The sequence below is a fragment of the Papaver somniferum genome, unplaced genomic scaffold (assembly GCF_003573695.1).
Source record: "Papaver somniferum cultivar HN1 unplaced genomic scaffold, ASM357369v1 unplaced-scaffold_96, whole genome shotgun sequence".
In the NCBI taxonomy this organism is placed as follows: domain Eukaryota; kingdom Viridiplantae; phylum Streptophyta; class Magnoliopsida; order Ranunculales; family Papaveraceae; genus Papaver; species Papaver somniferum.
This window is the reverse complement of record NW_020652748.1, coordinates 131,201-143,342: the sequence shown is the minus strand read 5'-3', so window position 1 is coordinate 143,342 and position 12,142 is coordinate 131,201.

The window sequence follows — 12,142 nt, the reverse complement described above, 5'->3', positions numbered from 1 at the left end:
GTTATCTTAAAGCATGAAGAATTCTTAAAACAGGATACAATTGGTGGAGGCATAAAGCATGCAATTGAGATGTTCATAATCACCAAAACATTCTCAAAACATCATATAATTGACAACAACATATAAATAAACCTAAAATTTGATAGATAGAGATGTTCATAATCACCATCAGAAATTGTACCATTCAATATTAGTAGTGTGTAACCTCCAATTTGTAAAATCATTAAACCCCCAAATTAATGAATGGAGAAATACCTTAGATGAAGATGACCAAGATTTGCATTTCCAAAATTATGAATCACTATCAATACTTCTATGAGAGATCAATTAAACTTAAACCTAGGCCCGAATCGATTTTTCACAGAAGAATCAATTGATTCATTGTTGTTGATGAGATTGTCTGCAGATGAATCTCCAAGAAACCCCCCAATGAATGAAGAAATACCTAAGATGAAGATAACCCATGCTTCGTATTTCCAATATTATGAATCAATGCCAATACTTCTATGAGAGTTCGATTGAACTTGAATCTATCCTTAAATCGATATTTCACAGAAGAGTTGATCGATTCTTTCGTTATTGTCGATGAAGTTTTGTGCGGCTCAAATGAATGAAATTAGATGAAATGATAATGATCTATATCTGAGGCGCTGTTCCGGACATAGTGTTGGTATATTTTTGTGGCTCATTTGAGTTGTTGGTCAGGGACCAGGGTATTCAGATATGACATGATGCCTGAGCCAAACCATGTTGCAGTTCAAGGTATGGCCCATATGTTAACTAATTAAAATTAAATGAATATACACAATTGAGATGATTTTATTTTGCTTAACTTATTTTGTTTGACCTAATTTTCCTCGCGTCATTAGGGGAGACCCTAAAAGAATTAGGGGCGATGCAAAAAGATAAAAAAGTTTACCCAAACCTAAATTCAGGCCATCCAGTATCTGCGATTTTTCAAAATGGCAAATATGCCCTCAACAATCGGTAGATAAAACTACAATCGGTAGTTTATTTGGCCTGCCTCTTTTTTTCCTACAAGCCCTCTAAATCGGCAGTCATATCTATAATCAGGTATGTAGGTGCATACAATCGGTAGATAATCGCATAATCGGTAGTTATGGTGTGGACAATCGGGTGTTTTATAATACTACATTATTTCCCGACCAAAATTGAAATTGGAAAAAAAAAAAAGTTTTCGAAGTTGGGAACTAAAATAATTGGTAGAGTAGGAGTTAACTTTTCACCCGATTAATAAGTTGCCCCAAAAATGAAATTTGAAAAAATCTCTAGTTTTTGGAATTTGGGAACTGCCGTAATCTGTAGGATATGAAGGTCAAAATAGATAATGGATTATGAATCATAAAAGACTTTTTCAAAGTTCTTCTAGGGTTTGGGTGCCCATTGGTCTGTTTATATTCATTTGTGATCAAAATTCCCTTCACTTGTTTTATCTTTGAAAGATACAACTTCATGGCTCCCGTAACTAGAAGTACCACAAAAAGGGATGCAATTGAATCAGTTAATGTGTATCTTTTTGAAGGAATCATATCCTCAAGGAAGAAGTAGATATCTACAAATGATGAAGAAGGTTCTTCCTCTAACTGCCTCTTGTCTGTTTTTCATTTTTATAATAACTTTAGAGGTATGGTGAAGGATTTCATCAACAGAATAAATGATTTAAAATCTCAAATCATTTCTGTCTTTAGAAAAAATAGCTCACTATGAACATATGTTGTCTCTAACAAAGAACACCCTATATGAACTAAAAAGATAATGACTTAACTGATACTTCTGAAGATTTGGAAGAATTGAACGATCCTATAATCAATGGGTTTTTCAATAATGATAAGGAATTCTCAGTAGATGCTCTGAGAAAGTTGTACGGTGTCTAGGAAATTTCTTATGAGAATTTATTCTTATATTTTTTAAGAAGGATAACTAGGGTTTAAAATAGAAATTATTGCAAGTACACATAGCTATTGCCAATGATTTTCATCTTGCAATGTTTTTAGATTTATTTATTTAAATTCTAAAATTTATTTGGAATATGATTTTGCAATATTAATCTTTATTGATTTTGTATATTGCAAAATATTGTTATGGGATATGTGTGTTTGCGTCTGTGAATTATGATTGTCCCATATGCACATATAGATAAAGAATAAAATGAATTTTTGATTTTATGAAAATATTAAGTCTATGAAATCATTATGCAAATATAGTGATGAAAAATAGAATGAATCTTTGAATATTCCGCAGTATGGATCTTTCCCTGATCCACTTCGTTGTGAAAGTACTGTGTGGCTCGGTAAGTATTCTTACGATGAGCGTTTACGATTAAATTTATCATTGAGTTTCCTTGAGGTTAATTTAATTGAGTATTTTGGATACAAATTCATGTTTCATGTGATTTTATAATGTCCAAATAAATCCTTCTTTTCATGTAAAAGTAAGGTCGCTCTTGGTGTTCCCTTGGGAATGACATTTTATGGGGGAGAGTTTTTAATTGAACTTGTGCTTAATTTCCAAATATTTGTGGGTAGTGCGGTTGTGGAATATTATATGGGTTATCTTGTATCTTTATAAACTCATTGATGAAAGTATTTAGTTTCGTCTATATGATTGCATGTCAACAAAGTTGATATGCTCTCTTTTAGTCATGAAGTATCTCGTTAAGAATTTCATTATAATCCCGCTAGTTTTCGCACCTTTGCCAATTTATATTGACAAAAAAGGGAGAATTATTTTTTAGTTCACACTACATATACATACGGTTTATAGATCATTATGTAAGGGGAGTGGTTTTCATGCGGATGAAGTATTGATTAAGGGGGAGTGATACATATCACCATAATATTATTGTCAAAGTTGTGATACAATTGAACCTTGACGTTGTGTAATATACTATGACACTGTATAACAATATGAAAACATCTTTTTTATATATTGTTATAGCTACGAATCTTCAACAACTATAGTGCTAAGTTGAACACATTCAGAACCACTGAAGTACTTGGAAGTGACGAAGATTTCAAGTAATGTTGAGAACTAAGGAGATCAAGCATTTGGATGAGAAGCTACAAAGTTTATTTTATTTGTAATCCATATATTGATGGTTTTGTCACTATAATTTACAAAAAGGGAGATTGTTTGAGAATTGCTCGGTCGAACTCGCAATCTTTGATATCTCAATCTTGTTTGTCAAGTTTAGTTATGAAAATGGGGGGGGGGGGGGGTCTAACAACCCCACCTAATATTTCGCTTAGCAATCTGTATTGACTAACTCTAATGTACTTTCAAGAGAATCAACTAGACAATTATACCCAATCTTAAGAAAGATATATTAAAGAGTTAATATCTTTATCTCTCTATTTAACCTGCAATCAGCAAATAGAAATATGCGATCCTGATTGAATATAAGAGATATAAACTTGAACGGTACCAAGGACCAATGTTCAAGGATCAACCAATTTCAATCAGTAACCAAAGGTTGGATTTACCAATTGATCGATTTAACGCACAACCTGTGATATTTCTATTATATAACAAAATATAATGCGTAAAAGAAATAACACATACACCAAAATTTTTGTTAACGAGGAACCGCAAATGCAGAAAACCCCCGGGACCTAGTCCAGTTTGAACACCACACTGTATTAATCCGCTACAGACACTAGACAACTACAAACTAACTTCGGTCTGGACTTTAGTTTAACCCCAATAAATCTTTTACTGATTCAAGGTACATTTCCGCTCATTACGTCTTTGATCCCAGCAGGATACTACACACTTGATTCTCTTAGCTGATCTCACCCACAACCAAGAGTTTCTAAAGTCAAAGACTTTAATAAACAAATTTGTGTCACATAGAAAAGTATACGATAATAGATAACTATGTCTCCCACAGAAACACCTACGAGTTTTGTTCCGTCTTTTGATAAAATTGAATAGAAACCATTCGATAACCCAGACTTATATTCCCGAAGAACATCCTAGAATTATCAATCACCTCACAATAATCTTAATCGACTATCGAAACAAGATATTATGGAATCACAAACGATGAGACAAAGATGTTTGTGACTTCTTTTATCTTACCTATCGATATATAAATCTCAATCCAATCTTACAATTGTACTCGTACGATAGAAACGGCAAGTTCAGATCACGCAACTACAGAGAAAATAGTTGGGTCTGGCTTCACAATCCCAATGAAGTCTTTAAGTCGTTAACCTACAGGTTCTCGAGAAGAAACCTAAGGTTAAAGGAGAATCAACTCTAGATTAACACAACTAGTATCACACAGGAGGTGTGGGAATTAGGTTTCCCAGTTGTTAGAGTTCATCTTTATATAGTTTTCAAAACAGGGTTTGCAATCAATGCTATCTTAGTAACAAAGCATCCAATATTCACTGATAGATGAAAACCTGATTAGATTCAAGCTAATATCTTTCAACCATTAGATCGAATCTTAGATTGTCATACACAAATAAAATGTATTTCATTTAGGTTTGAGTAACCGTACCTAAACGTGTACACTTAGTTGGTTCAATAAAAGTTAACCAAATTGTTAGTCATATGATCACTTTCATATAAACCATATTCATCTTCACCACAACTAGTTAAAGAGTTATTCAATTACTTAGATCTGTTGGAAGATCAAATTGAAACAAAATCGGTTTGATTCACTTGAATCGATTCATGAACCTTATAGCCATGGTTTGCAAAGATTGCATTCCTTATAATTTAAATGTTTAAGTTCATGAACTGACCGATTTGATAAAGTAACCAGCTTAAATATGCGTACTAGTATGCGTACTTAAGCAGATTTGAGTTGGTTTGGTTTCCAAACTCAACAAAAAAATTCGGATGGAAAACTTACGTCAGTATGCGTACGGGTACGCATACTTAAGGTGACTGGTTAACAGTTCGTTAATTCCAAAACTCAACAGATATTCACGGACGTGAACTTCCTTCAGTATGCGTACGGGTACGCATATTTAACATGTCTCCTTCACCAATTTCGTAGACACACATATGCATACACTTGGTTCCCGGTTTATGGATTCATACACTAATATGCGGACACACTACATATGTTTATATCCAAAGATGGTTACATAATCTCAACTCACACTTCAATCATTGAAACATTCTTAGAGGATGTTATATAGTTGTTATTCACAAACTATTTTTCAAGATATTGAAATGTCAACATGACTTGCGTCACGAGTAAAGATGAACTTGGTTAAAGAGAAAGCTTACCAACACATATTTCGAAAAATAGATAGGCGAGTTAAACACGGATCGAAATAGAAAATGTGTATCATTGAAATCTATATATTTATACGACTTTTGTCTCAAGAGTAGGAGATAAGGTAGATAAACTTTTGAGTGAGAGATAAATTCAAGTCCCAACTTACCTTTTAGTCGATGAAGTTCCACTGGTTCCTTGAGTAGTTCTTCGTCTTCATATGATGATTACGGTGGAGTCTGGAGCTCAACTACACTTAACCGCATTTTCCTGCTCTGATACCAATTAAAAAAGCGTGGGTTTAACAACACCACCCAATATTTCGCTTAGCAATCTGTATGGACTAATTCCGAAATATTTTGCTAGAGAATCAACTAGATAGTCAGACTCAATCTAGATAAAAAGTATATCAAGGAGTTAATATCTCTCACTTTTTTTGATTTACTCAAGATAAAACAATAGCGAGTCTTTTAATCAAACACAAGAAATAACTTGGACGGTACCAAAGACCAATATCCAAGGATCAATCAATATCAATCAACAACAAAAGCTTGGATTTCCAATTGATGATTTTTAACGCACAACCTGTATTATTTCTATTATATAAAATATAATGCGGAAAAGAAATAACACATACACCAGAAGTTTTGTTAACGAGGAAACCGCAAATGCAGAAAACCTCCTGGACCTAGTCCAGACTGAATACACACTGTATTAAGACGCTACAGACACTAGCCTACTACAAGCTAACTTCGGACTGGACTATAGTTAAACCCCAATCAGTCTCCCTCCGATCCAAGGTAGAGTTTTACTCCTACGCCTCTGATCCCAGCATGGCACTGCGTACTTGATTCCCTTAGCAGATCTCACCCACAACTAAGAGTTGTTGCAACCCTAAATCGCAGACTTGATACTAAATAAATCTATCTCACACAGAAAAGTTTATCAAAGGATAAATCTGTCTCCCAAAGATAAATCCTAGGTTTTGTTCCGTCTTATGATATGAAATCAAGGTGAACAGGAACCAATTGATAACTCGGTCTTATATTCCAGAAGAACATCCTAGATTAATCAATCACCTCTCTGCAAGCCTTCCTGACTACACAAGCGGTTTTTCGAGGAATCACAAATAGTGAGACGATGATGTTTGTGACTTCTTTATCTTGCCTATCGGAGAACTCTCACGATCTCAAGCCAATCAAAGATTGTACTCTTACGATAAAATATGCAAGATCATATCACGCAACTACGATAAAAGTAGTATTGATCTGGCTTCACAATCCCAATGAAGTCTTTAAGTCGTTAACCTGGTTTTAGAGAAGAAAACCAAAGGTTAAAGGAGAACTAGTATCACACAGACGTGCGGGGATTAGTTTTTCTCAAATCTAGATGTCTCCTTTATATAGTCTTCAAATCAAGGTTTTTCCTTAGTTACAAAGCAACCCATATTCACCGTTAGATGAAAACCTGATTTAGATTCAAGCTAATATTTCCAAACTCAACAGAAAATATCATCAAGGAGACTTCCGCTAGTTCGCGGACTTAACACGCAAACGAGTTGTTGGAAAATCCAACAGAAATTCTCGGGAAGAGAACTACCATCAGTTCGCGGACTTGGCAAAGCCAATTCCTCCGTTCTTCACTTAATCAACAAAGCTCGAACGCTTCGTATTAAGGAATATGACTTATGCACATATGTTTTACCACACAATGCTTATATCCATCATTGGTTATATAGACCTTAACTCTCATTCCAACCATTGAAACATTTTCAGAGGACGTTATTCAGTCGTTATTCACAGACCTTTCTCGTCAGAGCAATTTCCAAAGCAATTGAAACTTTTCATGACTTTCGTCGCTAGGTGAAGATAAACTTGATCAAAGCGAAACGCTTTACCAACACACGATTTCGAGAAAAATATAAGCATCGAATACTCAGATCGAAATATCAAATGTGTATGATCCAGTCTATATAGCATACGACTTTTCTCTCATAAGAAGTAGGAGATAGAATAGATAGACATTTGAGTGATAGATAAGTTCAAGTCTCCACATACCTTTTTGTTGATGAAGTTCCACGGTTCCTTGAGTAATCTTCGTCATTGTATGATGAATCGCTATGAAGTCCTTGAGCTTACATCACTTTCCTATTCTAGTATGAGACTTAGCTATAATATGATAGAAATCAAGACTCATAGTTTTGATCACTAACATTGACAAAAATACTTGATATAACAAATCATGCGAGGTTGACCGAGATATGCTCTAACAGTACTAGAGTTAATATTCGTATAGGTTATCTTAAAAGAATTAGGATATGAGACATTACAAGTATTGTGAAGTCTTGAAGATGTGAAGAAGCAAGGATCTACAATGACAACAAACATCCTTTCACTTGAGGTTAGTTATATTTGACTTGAAAAATTTCATTCCCTAACTTATCTTTCAAGTCGTGCATATTAAAAACATAACTGCGAAGCATATTTCAACTCTAGATAGACATAGTATTATGGAATAAAATACGAGGTTTATTGCTTAACCATTAAAATTTGTAGATAAGACATCGTCATAATCATTTGAATGCTATTTTGATTATGTATGGGTATAAATTGTGGATTTAATCCTAGGGAACAATGTTTACATGTTTTCTAACGAAGTAAGTTCAAAAACTTGTTTTGTGAACCGGAAAGGAAATCGCCAGGTTTTAATGGTTTTTTTATTCATTGCATATCTTATGAACAACCAATATGTGTGATAAAGTAGAACCGCTCACAATTTGTTGTGTTCTTGGTAGAACTATTCACAAAGGCCTGACTTTTGTATTGGTATAACTTTTATTAGTAAAACCAACCTTAAGTAATCACCTTGGTATGATCGGATTATGTCTGCCATGGCAAAGGAAGCCAATCCTTGTAAGGGGTGAAGGGAACTGATCCTAATAAGGGGTGAAGGAGAACCGATCCTTGTAAGGGGTGAAAGGGAACCAATCCTTGTAAGGGGTGAAGTACATCAAGGGGAACCGATCCTTGTATGGGGTGCAACAATGTTTACAGCAGAAAGGGGAACCGATTCTGTGAACGTGTGCAACAAATATAAGTTAGATACCATATGTATGTGGGGAAACGATCCTAGTACATAGTCAACCGAATACTTTGGGAAGCTAGTGTGAGTATGCGTAGTACTCACATGAAGGTAGAACCGAAAATTGTTTTGGTAGAACCGTAAACCCATGATTGTGATTGAATGTTGGTTTGATCAATCACATAGTTCTTGAAAGTCAGATGAACCAATTCTAAACATGTTTGTAAGTGTGGAAAACTTGTTTCAAGGCTGTAAGTGTAAAAGAGAACTTACAAAGTAAAGATGTCGACAAACTTTGAACACGTGATGAGAATGTTTATTTTTATAATTGTTCAAAGATATTCCTTAAAGGCTAAGGGAAGAGAATCCCGGGATCGAAACATAAGTAAGTTACGAATCTTTTAATTAAGGTTATTAATTTATCTTTGTAGGGAAATTATGGAATTAGTAATGTCCATTTACTAATTAGATTTTTGAGAGATTTCGATTGTTATTTTTGGACAGAGCATTTCCAGGAATTATGAAAACTGAATCTGTGCATTTATGAATATCTTGAGAATATTTTCGGTTTTGGAAATTCCTTGGTGTCCAAACTTCCTTGTCTATAAATACACGAAGTTTGCCTTTCTAGCAAACTAATTCTTCATAACATTTGACTTCCTCTTTTTTCATTGTTATTGGTGTAGCCGACTAACGGAGTGGAGAGTAATCTAATTAGGTTAAATCTCTTACGACCGCTCGTTTTAAAGTCTTCTTTGGGACTGAGAAGCTCTAGCACGACCCCTTGGTGGGAAACTAGATAATTGTGGTTCATCTTTTTTTTCCGATTGATTTGATTGACTAACGGTGGTTGAAATCTGATTGCACCTATTTTATTTATTATTGAGAATATTCTCTTCTGATATAAGATTCACTCAAACTAGTTCAGAGTTTCGACAGGGATCTTTAGACTTTTGTTAGTCATAAAGACGATCTTGTGATAATCCATTGTTAACAGACTCCATTATGTGCATGATTGATCACAAGAGATTCAATTGATTGTGTGCTGGTGTTTGTTGAAGATTTAAGAATATTTGAAGACAAGGAAGATATTGAAGATCTGATTTGGGTTTTATAATCTTTGATGTGCATAATACTTTTTTGGGAAAAGAGGATCAAGTTAATAATCGGTTTATCCTTGTGGTAGATTGGATTGATTAATTTAGTAGATCAGCATCAACACGATTCTTCAGATTAAAGGTGTTGTTGGCTTAACCTTAACCGATTACCTTTGGCTGATTGAACATAAGATAGATCTAGACCCGACGAAGGAGTTTATGTTGAGATAAACGAAAGAACCTTTGTCTGAATCATATCACTTGGTTGAATAGAGTTGATACAAAACATATTTATTGTTCCTTTACTGTTTGGAATACGAACCAAAGGGATTGTTCCAAGTATTGACTTATTCACAAGTAGGAGGCGTGGGAATACAGACGTAACTAGGTATACTATAGAGTTAGGTACTTGGTCTCAATTATAAAAATTTAGGTGTAATTTTGTGTAGAGATAATCCTGAGAGTATTTAATTTTGGAATAGGTCCCGGAGTTTTTCTGCATTTGCAGTTTCCTCGTTAACAAAATCTTGCTGTATAATTTACTTTTATTTTCGTCATTATAATTGTTTTATTATAATTAAAGTAAATTGCACAAACGTTAATTCCTATTTACTTTATAATCAACCCTATTGTGTTTGGTTAAGTCCGAACCTTTGTATCAAGTAAACATACTTCGTTTTTGTATTGTCTCGATCTCGTATCCATGGACGACCACACGAAATGTTAACCGATTAGTTGTATTATCTCGACTCAGTCTATAGACAATCACTTTTGGAGAAATGACTTATAGATAGTAAAAGTTTTAGCTTTAGGTATATTTGGGTACCCTCGCCTTTTCAATTGGTATCATAGCGGGGAAACACGAAAAGATCTAACAATCAGTGTTTGGTGCGATCCAACCTATAAGAATTGAATCTATATCCGATTAATTGAATGCTCAAATGTTGAAGATGTTAATACTTCATTGACTCATGATCCAGGAGTGATGAAAACATCTATGTCTTTTTCTGAATAAAAAGAAAATGCTGATAAAAAGTTAGTAAAACTCCTAAAGCTTATACAATCTCTGTCTTCTAAAGTGTTTATCTTGAAGACAGAGTCAAATCTTCTTAAGCAGGAGATTAAAGAAAAAAAACATTTAACTGAACTGTCTAGCCAAAGAGAAAATGAATCTCGCTGTCAAACTAGAAGCTCTTGGTAAATCTCTTACAAATAAAGAGACACGTCCTATGATTCTGACTAATGATTCTGTTGTGATTTCTTCCGATGAGGAAACTAAAAGTCCTTGCTCGACTTTTACATATTGTGATAAAACCGGGTTAATGACATCTGAAACAGATCAAGATGATGGTAGTTTAACTAACTACATCAAGTTAGAAGAGGATGAGAAACCAACTTCTAGATCTACTGATGATCAGATGAAATCTTGTCCAGAGGAAACTTTGAATCGATTCTGTGTTGACTCTAAGGAATACAATTTTCAGTCACTTGATAGGAAACTTATACTTCTTCAACATACAGTAGTAAAATTTTTGAAGGAAATTTCTTGTCTTAAAAAACTGAAAGATTATTCCTCAGTAGAAAGACAGATTATACTACATCCCAATAAGATCAACTCAAAGGAGTCAGGGGAAAGAGTTGATAAACACTTCTGGAAAAAGGTTCCTCCACACCCATATCGAAACGGTTCTGGTTTTGATAAGGAAAGATTTCAGAAGGATGGGAAAGAGCGAATCTCTGCCAAAAGAAACCATCAGGATTTTCCGATAATTGTTTCAGATGATCACACTAATGCGAATAATAAGGAAGTCCTTAGAATGAGAAAATCTTATGAAAATCTCATTGAAATAATTAAGAGAGATCTAGCTATCTCCTAGAATTCTCACATTAGTACATTTTCTCCACATGATCATATATCTAGAGTTAGAAAAAATCATCGTATTGGGAGAAAATATTTTGGGCAGAAATTCCCTAGAAGAGACATGAACTATGTTTCTGATACTCACTGTAAGCTGGAAAAAGCTTACTCCGATGCAACTTAGTTGTATCAAATATTGTGCTTTCTCATCTGTTCGTGCTCATAATTTTGGATGAGAAATGCACAATAAAATAGGAGCACATGTACTTTGTGTAGTTGACTATCAGAAAATTCTGTGATAGCTTATTGGTTGTTGAGAATCCATGGGAGTCTAAAATATTGTTCATGTTTAACATGTTTTTCCAAAAATAGGTGTTATTTGGAATTTTCGGATGTGTTTAATAAACCTTCCAACTTTGTATTCTTTTAATAAGGAAACATAATATACTGTATTATATTTTCGGATTTTCCAGAGGTCTTTTGGTCCGAAAGTTGTCTCTTTTAAAAGGAGAAACTTTATCTTGTTTGCATTCAAAAACCTGAGGATTCCTTTATAAATTTGTTCATAATCGAACATGCCTCCAGTAACTCGCAGTATCTCAAAGACTAATAAGGAGGAAGCTCAAAAAGTTAACGATTGTCAAGGAATCAATAGAGAGAGAAAGTAGAAAGGCATTATGTCTGACTATGAATCTGATAATTCTGCTGGATCACAAGATGAGTCATGTCTGTTGGCTTACAACAAACAAGATCCAACCAAAACCAAGTGGATTCATTCTGATAGTATGTCTCAATATATTCAAGGTTTTGGAAATCTAGAAACCAATCTTGCCATGGCTATTAAACATC